Source organism: Anolis sagrei, chromosome 2, assembly GCF_037176765.1.
Source record: "Anolis sagrei isolate rAnoSag1 chromosome 2, rAnoSag1.mat, whole genome shotgun sequence".
Lineage (NCBI taxonomy): Eukaryota > Metazoa > Chordata > Lepidosauria > Squamata > Dactyloidae > Anolis > Anolis sagrei.
Genome location: NC_090022.1, coordinates 147,097,990 through 147,111,249, shown reverse-complemented (window position 1 = coordinate 147,111,249; position 13,260 = coordinate 147,097,990). Strand labels below are relative to the sequence as shown.

Here is a 13,260-nt window from a genome sequence, read left to right as displayed (position 1 = left end):
CAAGTCAAAAATACAACTGGGAGTCCTGAGGCAGGAGTTTAGATATTTCAAATAGAATGACCATGCCAGCATCAAGGCCAGTTCTTCCAGTGAGCAGAATGGGAGAACATCACCTCCACTGGCAGATGCTGAGGCACAGCAGACACAACTACTTATTCATTCCCCTTGAACCCACAGCTGTTCCCCTCCTTTGGAGGAAAGAGCCGTGAGAGGCACAAGGCCTGTCTGTCCTGCACCCCCTAAACTAGCATACTGTGCTCTGGGGTAATGGAAGAAACTATTCCAATGCTCCTCCAATTTTTTTTTCTATATGTAGAAATGGGAGACAAGAGGAACCAGTGGGGCCATGGTGGCACAATGGGTTAAGCCTTTGTGCTGCTGAACTGCTGATCTGAAGGTTAGCCATTCGAATCCGTGAAATGGAGTGAGATCCTGTCTGTCAGCTCCAGCTCCTGCCAACCTAGCAATTCGGAAACATGCAAATGTGAGTAGATAAATAGGCACCGCTTCGGCGGGAAAAAGCAAAAAGAGGCTCCAAGTAATTTGTCAGCCAGGAGGTCATACAACCAGGAGGTCACAACACAGGTTCCTCGGCTTGAAAATGGAGAAAGCCACCTCCCAAAACAAGAGATGATCACCGCCGGAGAAGACTCTGCCTTTGTTTGTGTGTCTCATTGCATATGATTGTAAAGGCAAGGCATTGAATGTTTGCCTATGTATTGAAATGCTGTAATAAATAAAGTGTATTATTACAAAACATCATCTTAGTATTTCCTTCAAACAGCAAAGTATGTTCAATAGGGCCGAAGCAATATGGTGCATATTGCTTCGGCCCTATTGAACATACTGATGTGCCAAAAGTTGCTCAAATGGAGCTAGAAGTGGGTTGTTGGTGACCAGAGTCTGAACACAATAGTCCTGAACACTTGGAACAAATATGAGCTAATTTTGGTTGGCAATACGTATGCTCTTCTGTGGGTGCAATCCCCTTTATTTCTTGGTCGGGAGACTCTAATAGGAGATCAGTCTATGTGCATTCGTGAAGGTAATTTCAAAGTGGTCTTCCTGCTCGTGGTGTTTATGCACCCCATCTTTGCCTCTCTGGGAAACAGGCATGGGATTTGTACTGCTTCTCATAAACCTGCAAAACGTGCTTAACCAGAGGTGACAGCTGGGCAAGATGCAATTGACTCCATATCAAAGCACTATGGTATTGCTGTTTCATACCCAGGAGCTAGAAAATGAGCCTGTCTGCTTCGGTGACAGGATCTCCCAGGCAGCCTAAGCCACAAAAAAAAAAATCAGCCGAGAGGAGCCATGCAGTGGGTAGGATGGTCCAAACTCCCTTTGAAAGGCATGGAAGCACAAATCACTGAGCCCCGTAGGTGGAGCCTGAATGTTGACAGCAAAAGACTCTTTGTTTTTTGTTTTCATTTTAAAAGAGTGTCTAGCCTTGCTTTTGCAATTAGGCAAACCACCAACCTTGGAGCTTAGCACTGAGATAGAGGAGGTGATCACAAAGAAAACAAAACAGGTAAAAACAGAAGGGCCCCAAATGGTCTGATATTGACCAAGGTGCTGATTTCCGGCATTTGTGACCAAGGATGTTCTGCTCTTGGTTGGCCTGATAGAGGAGGACTGAATATATCTTTCTGAAGCCTAATAGGGTAACAGAGATGTAATGGAGTGACATTATTGCGAGAAAGGCCAAGTATAAATGAATAAAACGGTAGTAATGGCAACAATAAAAACTCTAGCTAGCATTCCAACATAAAATATCATCCTTGAACAGACACCATATTTTTTAAGGGAGCAGAAAATAAGAAGTAAAAGTCAACAGGCAACAAGTGTGAGGCTTGTAGACTAGTTCTTGTTGTATGTTTAAGGTAAGGTTGTCCCCTGACATTAAGTCCAGTCATGTCTGACTCTGGCATGTGGTGCTCATCTCCATTTCTAAGCCGAAGAGCCGGCATTGTCCATAGACACCTCCAAGGTTGTGTGGCCGGCATGACTGCATGGAGCGCCGTTACCTTCCCACCAGAGTGGTACCTATTGATTTACTCACATTTGCATGTTTTCGAACTGCTAGGTTGGCAGAAGCTAGGGCTGACAGCGGAAGCTCACATTGCTCCCCGGAATTGAACCTGTGACCTTTTAGTCAACCAGCTCAGCGCTTTAACCCACTGCACCACCAGGGGCTCCTGTTGTATGTTTAGAGTGTATTTAATTATGTGTATTTGTATATGTTGGGATTATTGTTTTAGATATAGTTCTGTTAACTGCTATGGTCTAGTTTTATATATCGAGAAAACTCTATCAAGGATTTCAACACGGAATAGCAAAACTATGGTATCGTTCATGAATAGACACAACATCTTTAGAGTCCCTCACCAAACAACAAATCCCAGGACTCCGTGGGGCAGATTCAAGATGAGTGCCAAAGTGGTATCTCTACTATAAGTGTATAATGTAAATACTGTACACTGATATTGGGATCCAAATAGTCCTGGCTAGCAGTCCGTGTCAACTGTGTTTCTCCCGAACAGCCTTCACCAACGGGACATCCTTCAAATGGGTGTATGGCCATGTTCCAGTAGCATTCTCCCCTGACGTTTCACCCACATCTATGGCAGGCATCCTCAGATGCTTGCCATAGATGTAGGTGAAATGTCAGGAGATAATGCTTTTGGAATGTGGCCATACAGCCCAGAAAACCCACAGCAACCCAGTAATTCTGGCCATGAAAGCCTTTGACAACACATCCTTCAAATGTTTTGGATTACAACAATCACAAGACCCTCTGATAGAACAACAGATAGGGTTGATTAAGACTGTGGTCCAAAACATTTAAAGGGCATCAGGTTGAGGAAGACTAACCTAGTCTGCCCAGAGTGCTAGTCTGCATGCTGGCTATGCAGATACTTGTGGGAGCTCCTCAAAAAAGAAGTCAATACCATATTTGAAGGTAAAAAAAAAAAGATTACATCTCCAAAAAGAAAGAACTGGATTATATATAATGCCCCTTTTTTAAAGAAAAGTGGCACGGGACTCTGGTCATACAATTTCTAGCCCAATTTATTCTGTACTCAGGACACAGCTAATGTAGTGTGAAGGTGCTGAAACTTTCATCACTACAAAGTACTGAATGGTTGAGACAATTTTTCTTCCCAAAATGACCTGCTATATTTTTGTTGAATGTACAATAGTCAACGTAAAATTAGTACAATTCAATACAATTTGATGTTGTCCATAATTATTCAATTTTAGTGTTTAATAATTCATATTTGACAGTATTTGATAGCTGGCGTGGAATGGCAATTATAATTTCCCTGTATTTGATCGTTGAGCTACAATAATATTTGACACAGCTAGATTCTAGCACATGTCGGATATGAAGCTTCATCACTTTCCCATATAAACACCTCAATAAATGGGGTAAACCATTCCAATCTTAGATGCCGAGGAAGAAATTACACTCATGATCAGCTGACTTCAAATTTGAAATGCAGTGGAGCTTTGGTATCCACTGAGGTTTGTTTCCTAAAACCCCTCTGGATATCAAAATATGTGGGTGTTCAAATCCCATTATATACAATGGTGTGAAATAAATGGTGTCTTCTATATAAAATACAAAATCAAGGTTTCCTTTTTTGGATTATAAAACATATTTTCAAATTGTGAATAGTTGAATCTGTGGGTACAGAATTCATACATATGGACTAGCTGTATTAGTGAATATTTGTTTCACCTCTGACACAAAAGTCATGCTTTCTGCTACAAAGTCCAAGGTATGGGGAAATACCAAATTAAGAAGTTATCATCAAAACCTGTATATCTCCCTCCCCAATCTTTGAAGGGAACAAAAAAGTGGTAGGTCTGGTATTATACTGCAAATTAGTGTATGTAAGACAGAAGATTTTAGACTCTCCTTGCAAGGTTTGGGTACAGACTGAAAGAGGTAACACATAAAGGCTCCTTATACACAGCCATAGAAAATCCATATCTGCTTTGAACTGGATTATATGGCAGTGTAGATTCATAGAATCCAGTTCAAAGCAGATAATGTCAATTATCTGCTTTTACAATCTGGATCATATGGCAGTATAGAAGGGGTCGTAAGCATCCACCCACAATATCTTCTTTGAACTGGGTAATCTGAGTCCACACTACCAAATATCCCAATTCAAAGCAGATAATGTGGGGTTTTATTCAGCTGCGTGGAAGGGGCCATAGTCAGTCTTCCAGTGAGGCCGATGCTCTTCAGAATATTTAAGAAACCCTTACATATTTCATGCTGTCAAATACAACCTTTGTTTTTTAATCAGACTGAAGCTTCTGAGAGTCTGCCCCTTATCACTTATCACTTGCAAGATTGCCCCAGCAGACATTGTCATAACTCGGCAAAAAGTCAGTGCCCGTTGGATCACTTCTGGGAAGTCTGTTAATTACTATCAATTGTGGTGTGTGGATGAAATCGTCGTTTAATGAAAGCCAGGAGGTGCCTCAACTGGGCTTTGGAAAGATGCCTGCTACTAAGACCCCTTCCACACAGCTTTATAAAATCCCACATTTATTGCTTTGAACTGGGTTATATGGCAGTGTGGACTCAGGGCCCTTCCACACAGCCCTATATCCCAGAATATCAAGGCAGAAAATTCCACATTATCTGAGTGTGCACTCAAATAACTCACTTCAAAGCAGATATTGATTTTTTTTGTTGTTGATTGTATTTTCTGTGCTTGTTTTAACTTGTACTTGTTGGACATGTCCCTTTGTAAGCCGCCCTGGGTCCTTTCAGGGAGATGGCGGTGGGATATAAAAAATTAGGAGGTGGTGGTGGTTGTGATTATTATATTGTGGGATTTTCTGCCTTGATATTCTGGGCTATAGGGTGGTGTGGAAGGGCCCCCAGATAGCCTAGTCCAAAGCAGCTATTGTGGATTATCTGCTTTGATATGGCTGTGTGGAAGGGCCCTAAGTTTGGTGGTGTTTTGAGCCACGTTTGAGAATGTGACAGTTTCCAAGAACCTGGTAATAAGTGATGGGAGCTGTAGGTCAACTCATCTGGAAACCAGTTTCAGGAGCCCATAGCCTATGCTCCCTGAAATAACCTGCAGAGATGCTCAGGATGTTTTGATGTCTGCTGTGGAAAATTCAAATCTGGCTCCATTCACTAAGTAATCATGGGACTTGTAGTTTCACCAGGCCCTTAGCCTTCCCTGCCAAAGGTGCCTCACCAGACTACAACTCCCAGGATTCCATTGCATTGGGGCGTGGAAGATATGGTGGTGTTAAATTGCTATACGTTTCCAGTATAGATAGGTCTTTCTGGCATTCGTCACTTCTTTCATGGCCCCTGTGCCCAAGGCCTTTTCCTTCCTGCTAAGGAGGATTCCAGCCCATATCAAGCCCTGCTCATCTGTCTTCAGGGCAGGATGCACATAGTTTTGGAGAGCCATCCAACATCCAACCCCTTGAGATTGGAGGACAGTATTTGTACTGCCTTCAGCAGTTATTGGTTGCTCAAGTTTCCTGCACTGTTTATCAACCCACAGACTTCCCTACAGGGAACCAATTCAGCTGTGCGAAAGGGTAACACAGGATGAGTTCACACCATATACAGTATTTTGAGAGAAGGGGCCTGAGACAGGACTGGCTTTCCACCATTAAACCAAGGTCCCTTCCACACAGCTGTATAAAATCCACATTGAACTGGATTATATGGCAGTGTAGACTCAGATAATCCAGTTCAAAGCAGATAATGTGGATTATCTGCTTTGGTAATCTGGATTATATAGCAATGTACAAGGGGCCTTAGTTGTCTTTTTAGGGAAGAGAAGAGAGCAATTTGATTTGGACCATAGGTAGGAGAAGGCAAGCAGTTCCTTGGCCTCAGACAGCAAAGTCTCTTAGGTCTCTACAGTCATATAAAATTCAGAATTGCCTGCTTTGAACTGAAATATGTGGCAGTTAAACCACCGAGCTGCTAAACTTGCTGACTGAGAGATCAGCAGTTCAAATCCGGGGAGCAGGTGAGCTCCCACTATTTAGACCCAGCTTCTGCCAACCTAGCAGTTTCAAACACACAAACATGAGTAGATCAATAGGTACCACTTTGGCAGGAAGGTTAGGGTGCTCCATGCAGTCATGCTGGCCACATGACCTTGGAGACGTCTACGGACAATGCCGGTTCTTCATCTTAGAATTGGAGATGAGCACCACCCCTCAGAGTCGGACACTTAGACTAATATAATTCAGTCCAAAGCGGATAATCTGGATTGTATATGGCAGTGTAGATGGTGCCTTGGACTGGCCTAGAACTAAGAGTAGACTCGTGATTTCATTTTTATACTATAAGGTAGACAAACTTATGCCCTTCAGGTATTTTCCAACATTGTAACTAAACAAACCAACAGGAAGACGCAGGCTGTACAGAACTGACACCTATCCGTCCATCACAACATCATTGCCATCCTTCAGTTCTCTCTGCCAAAACATCCCATTTCCCTTTTTCAATGTGCAACACAGTCCACTTGCAGAAAGAAAAGAAAGTTGCTGCTGTTTCAATTATGAAGACCATGAAAGTGCTGAGAACCTGGATTAACTAGTTGAGGGCTCTGCTGGCTGAAAGTGATGATTGGGCTGATTGAAACCAGGACTCCCAGACCTCTTCCACACAGCTGTATAAAATCCAGATTATCTGGTTTGAACTGGATTATATGGCAGTGTAGACTCAGATAATCAAGTTCAAAGCAGATAATCTGGATTTTCTGCCATGATATGATGAGTTATATGGCTGCATGGAAGGACCCTGAGTCTACAATGCCATATAATCCAGTTCAAAGCAGATAAATTGAATTATCCGATTTGATATTCTGGGTGATATGGCTGTGTGGAAGGGCCCTGAGTCCACACTGCCATATAATCTGATGTGGATTATCTGATTTGATATTCTGGGTTATATGGCTGTGTGGGCCCTGAGTCCACATTGCCATATAATCCAGTTCAAATCAAATAATGTGGATTATCTGATTTGAAATACTGTGTTATATGGCTGTGTGGAAGGGCCCTGAGTCCACACTGCTATATAATCTGGTGTGGATTATCTGATTTGATATTCTGTGTTACATGGCTGTGTGGAAGGGTCCTGAGTCCACACTGCCATATAATCCAGTTCAAAATGTGGATTATCTGATTTGATATTCTGGGTTTTATGCCAGTGTAGAAGGGGCTTTAGGGCCCTTCCACACAGCCATATAACCCAGATTATCAAGGCAGGAAATCCCACATTGTCTTTGAACTGAGTTATCTGAGTCCACACTGTTCAAAGCAGATAATGTGAGATTTTATTCAGCTTGTGTGGAAGGGGCCTGAGGCTAAATAAAGCCCTGCTTTGCTCCTTCCCCATCATGGGCGCATCTACACAGTGGTATGAATGGAGTTTGGCACCACTTTGAACTGTGCTATGGAATTAAGGGAGTTGTAGTTTGACAAGGTATAACTTTCTCTGCCGAAGAGTGCCATTCTGCAGTAAAATTACACCCCATGAGGACTAGAAACATAGAATGGTTGTTTTTCTAAACAAACGTGGAGATTCTCCAACTTACAACCCAACTTTAGGGCCAAACCCTATATCCTTTAAAGTCCTGAGTTGAAAGTTTGGGCTCCTTCTCCACTCTATATCCCAACATTTAGACTGACACTGAACTCCTTCCTCCTTCTATCTGAGCGCAAGAGCATCCGTCCTGCTCTTTTTCTTCCTTTCTTCCTCCCGCCACTTTCCCAAGTTACCCCCCTCTGCCCTGAGAAAACGAGGGAGAGATTGGGAACGCCTTGGCTAGAGGAACAAGCCCTTGCTTCCATTGTTTGCCCTTTTCCCGCCTCGCCAAAGCGAGAGGTCTTACCTGAAGGCAGAGAGGAGAGTCCGAGAGAAAGGGACTAGCGCCGGGCTTCTTCCCTCCCAAGGGTGAGGTTTCTGGAGCCGAAGTTCCTTGTCATTGCTGGGCAGCTGGGTCGGGCCTCTCTCCCCTTCCCCCTTCCCCTCCTTCCCTTGCTGTTGGGTCTCCTTTCAACAAAGACCAAAGGAGGGAGGACTCAAAGACTCCCGCCACACTCCGCCACCCTCCCCAAAGGCTGCCCAAGTTGCCAAGCCGGCCGCCTTCCCTTCTGCCTGGCTTCCTTCCCTTCTGCCTCGGAGAACTGCCTTCCCGCTCTGGGGCCTCCTTGCTCGCTGGCCCAGGCCCGCCTCCCTCGCCTTGCAGGAGACCTGCTCCCTTAAGCCACCCAGGAATTGTAACCTGAGTCGCCTCTTGCCTCTTCCTTCCTTCCTCCCTTCTTCCTCCACTTGCCATTCATCTGCAAGGAAAGAAAGACTGTCCTCTCCAGCCCCCTCCGGGTCTCCAGAAGCTTTGTTTGGGCAGCCACTCCTTTGTGGAGTTTCTGTCTGGGAAAGGGGGATTAAGGGGGCCTTCCACACAGCCATATAACCCAGTATATCAAGACAAATAATCCACAATGTCCGCTTTGAACTGGGTGATCTGAGGGCCCTTCCACCCAGCCCTATATCCCAGAATATGGAGGCAGAAAATCCCACACTATCTGGTTTGAACTGGGCGATCTGAGTCCACACTCAGATAATGTGGGATTTTCTGCCCTTCCACACAGCCATATAACCCAGAATACCAAGGCAAATAATCCACAATATCCACTTTGAACTGGGTGATCTGAGGGCCCTTCCACCCAGCCCTATATCTCAGAATATGGAGGCAGAAAATCCCACACTATCTGGTTTGAACTGGGCAATCTGAGTCCACTCTCAGATAGTGTGGGATTTTCTGTCCTTCCACCAGCCATATAACCCAGAATATCAAGGCAAATAATCCACAATATCCACTTTGAACTGGGTGATCGGAGGGCCCTATATCCCAGAATATCAAGGCAGGAAATCCCACACTTTCTGGTTTGAACTGGGCGATCTGAGTCCACACTCAACGTGGGATTTTCTGCCCTTCCACACAGCCATATAACCCAGAATATGAAGGCAAATAATCCACAATATCCGCTTTGAACTGGGCCCTTCCGCACAGCCCTATATTCCAGAATATCAAGGCAGAAAATCCCACATTATCTGAGTGTGGACTCAGATAACCCAGTTCAAACCAGATATTCTAGGAGTTTCTGGCTTGATATTCAGAGATATAGGGCAATGTGGAAGGGCCTCCAGCCCCCTTCCACACATCTGAATAAAACCCTACGTTATCTGCTTTGAACCAGAATACAGTGTTCCCTTGCTACTTCGCAATTCGCTTTTAACGGACTCGCTGTTTCGCGGGTTTTTGAATATATTAATCTATATAAATAAAAATGTAATTGTTTGTGGGATTGACATACCTCAAAAACCACTGGACAAATTGACACCAAATTTGGACACAATATATGTATCAGGCCAGCGAGTTACCTTCACTAATAAAAACACTGAAAAATGTATTGTCGAAGGCTTTCATGGCCAGAATCACTGGGTTGTTGTAGGTTATTCCGGGCTATATGACCATGTTCTAGAGGTATTTTCTCCTGACGTTTCGCCTGCATCTATGGCAAGCATCCTCACTACCTCTGAGGCTGCTTGCCATAGATGCAGGCGAAACGTCAGGAGAGAATGCCTCTAGACCATGGCCATATAGCCCGAAAAAACCTACAACAACTATACAAATCTTTGTTTCAAGCTCAAAATTACCTTTAAGCCATGTGTGTAAGATATTGATAAAGCGTACATTTGATTCCCCCTCCAAGATTTCCCATTATATAAAAATATGCAAACATAGGTTTTCCAAAACTGAAACAAAAATCTGAAATACAAAACGTTTCTGATCCCAAGGATTTCGGATAAGGATTATTCAACCAGTACTAAATAAAATCTGAGATGGTAAGTGCTGATAGTAATTGTAGTCCAACATGTCCCTATAGCCCGGAAAAACCTATAACAACCGAACACTGAAAAACCCAGCGGAAGAGACTTAAAAAGCCCAGAAATAAATAAAAAAACATTACAATGCATGCACAAAACCACATATATATACGCAAACAAATATACACACGCGGTGAAAATACAACAAACTAAACTACCATTACTTTGCCCCTCTTTTGTGACATTCTACATCTACTACCTGAGGTATGTCTGACTTTGGTGTTCTTTAGCAGATTCCCATTCATTTCAGTTTGTTATGGGGGGGGGGGGCTTCCCCAAAGGATTGCACAACATCTAAATCAGTGTGTTTTGTGGAGCAGATGACCCATTACCGTAAAAAGCATCTTAAGATCACCCTTTGTTCCCCTACCACTGGATAAAACTAGTTTCTTCCTTTGCTTATTTGCATGTAAAAGGGGTGTTGTGATGAGGGGAGCGAACAGAGATACTTTGCCATTGGCTCAGTTCTACCAGATCTAAGGATTAACAGATAAGGAAGATTTTTCAGCTGGAGCACTCCTCTCCTGCCTCTGACCAAACCATAAATCACAGGATAGAACCATGGCATTTAACATGGAAGCATAGTGCTAGAACCATATATGTAGTGTGTGAAAGGATCCTTACTATTAAGTTGAGTGGTGCAGCCACTTCAGGCAGATTTCTGATGTCAGAAGAAAAAAGGAACACATTTTTGCTGATGTGAATGATCATTGCTGTATCCTCCTTGCCAGGAAGAGGAATTTGTGGGATTTTTTTACTTCCTCCAAGTAGCTGGCCTTTGACTCGAGAAAGGAGACACCCCATTTGCTTCTCCACCCTGGGCAGCAAATTGTCTTGAGCCCTTCCTACTTGAAAGTATGCTCCATAGAGCCCAGTGGGACATATTTCAGTGTAAACAGTACGGTATCAAACTATATAAGGCTTGTAGCCCATGGCTTATCTATGTTTACTCAGAAGTAAGTCCCTGTTGGTTCATTGGAATGTGTGACCCAGTATCGTATCTGTTTACTCAGAAGTACGCCCCACTGTGTTCAACAGAGCTTGCATCCAGGTTAGTATGCGTAAGCATACTGAGAAGTAAATGAAAATCCAGAAGAAAGTGAGGCTTGCATCTGGGTAAGTGGATGTAGTAATGAGGCTGCAAGTGCTGAGTCCTAGCCCCGTAAATAATTGGGTTTAGGACTGCTGGTTTTAGGCCTTTGAACTGCCGTCTGGATTAAAGGGATTTTAAAGTGATGGGAATAGATTGCTAACCCTGGAGACAATAAGGCCTACTGTTTGAAGGAGGGGCTGGCTCAATTGGGGATCTTTATGCACACAATAAGTAATGGAGGAGACTGAGAAGGACTTTCTGGATATAGAGATCATTTTTCACAACAGTTTAGGACTTATGGCTCAGACATGGACACAGTAATTGGTAAAGAATAAGAAACAATGGACCCCTGGGTTGCATCCTTCCTGCCCAGTGAGTGGAAGGAGGCTATAATAACATGATCAGATGCGTCGGTGAATTGCACATTTAGGCAGCAATCCTGCACAGCACAAATGTACAATCTCTGGATTTCTTAAACTACACTCCTAGCAGCTCTCACCAGCATACTCCAAGATGCAAAATACTGGGATCTGCACTCACCAGTAGCTGGAAGGCCATGTTTTCCCATTCTTTCAGGCTGTGAATAGTCATAATCATATAAAAAACATCACAGAGGATGAAAACCTTGTAGCATTTTTCACAGGCTTTGTAGCTTTGTATTAGAAAAAAACGTTTGCTGGGGTTTCAAATGCAAAAAGGTGGTTAAAGTACTCTTGAGATAACGTAGAATGAAAGGACAACACAAACTACCCTTGGATTGTGGCAGAGTCGCCTTTGGAGGTTTACAAACAGAGGCTGGATAACATCTGTTGGTTTGTGTGTTCCTGCATGGCATGATCCTTATGGTGTCTTCCAACATTATGATTGCCAAACATTGGTTCCAAGACAGCAAAGTTATGATGAAATAGCCAATATCCTGAGATCTCAGAATGATTGATTATTTTTGCACATTGTAACATACTTAGTCTAAATACCTGGAAGGCACCAGATCCTCTCTGTTCTTGGAAACTAAACAGTTTCCAGTATCATTAGTACTTGAATGAAGGACTACCAAGAAATATCAGGTGCTGGAAGTAATGCTCTTTAAGTTATCTAAGCAAGGGACCATTTCTCCCAATGTGCCAGGAAACAGCATGTATTTGTAAAGTAAGTTTAAAGGTTTCCCCTCGACATTAAGTCATGTCCAGATCTGGGGGGGGGGGGGGGGGCGTTATCTCAATTTCTAAGCTATGAACCATCAAGACAATTAAGATCTTCTAGTGGGGCCCTGCTCTCGGTCCCGCCACTTTCGCAATCACGTCTGGCGGGAATGAGTGACAGGGCCTTTTCTGTGGTGGCCCCTCGGCTATGGAACTCTCTCTCGATTGATATCAGATTTGCCCCCTCCCTCCTGTCCTTCAGGTGAAATCCTGGTTATGGAAGGAAGCATTCCCAGAGTGATGGTTGAAACCGGCTACAGAATAAAGTTATCGACCACACATGCGGACTGAGTTGGACATGATTTTATCTTGGCGATTTGGCTTTTATTTGTAATTTTAATTGATATGTATTTTAACTCGTTATTATATGATGTTTTTAGATTGTACTATTACCATTGAATCCTTGCTGTAAGACGGTCTGAGTCCCTCTACGGAGGTTGAGAAGATCAGGATATAAAAGTTTTCAATAAATAAATAAGCTGAAGAGCCGGCGTTGTCCGTACACACCTCCAAGGTCATGTAGCCAGCATGGAGTGCTGGTACCATCCCACCAAAGTGGTACCTATTGATCTACTCATATTTGTATTCATTGACAATTGTTTCTTTTTTCCCCTCTGGACACTTGCCATAGTCCAGCAGCCAATAGCTCCCAGAATAGCACCAATCCATGGGCTGCCACTTTGAATTACACTTCTGTAGTGGGGAAAGTCAGTGGTGGACAATTTCAGTATATTCCTGGCCTAAGAAAGCCCTATGAATATATTTGGATCATTGTAAGTTAATAGGCAACTTGAAACAAATCACATACACACACTCAGATCAAACACCTTCCATGATATATTATGATAGTGACACGTGACAAACTAATAGACGCTCTTATTTCTATAATGCATGAAGATCAACTCTGAACCCATTCTTTCCTTTGCCTCTGTTCCTCATTTGTTCAGCTTTCCCCAATCTGGTGCTCTTCAATTGTGTATAACTCTCATAATTTCCAACCAGGA

General features: G+C 43.3%; 1 protein-coding gene across 1 annotated transcript in view; it reads right to left on the bottom strand.

Annotated features, from left to right (window-relative positions):
- Positions 1-8,299, bottom strand: part of LPAR2 (lysophosphatidic acid receptor 2) — a 52,301-nt gene extending 44,002 nt beyond the window's left edge. Inside the window, exon 1 of the mRNA XM_060763863.2 lies at positions 7,905-8,299. The gene's annotated coding sequence lies outside the window, so the exon portion shown is untranslated. The remainder of the gene's footprint in view (positions 1-7,904) is intronic.
- Positions 8,300-13,260: the final 4,961 nt, after the last annotated feature.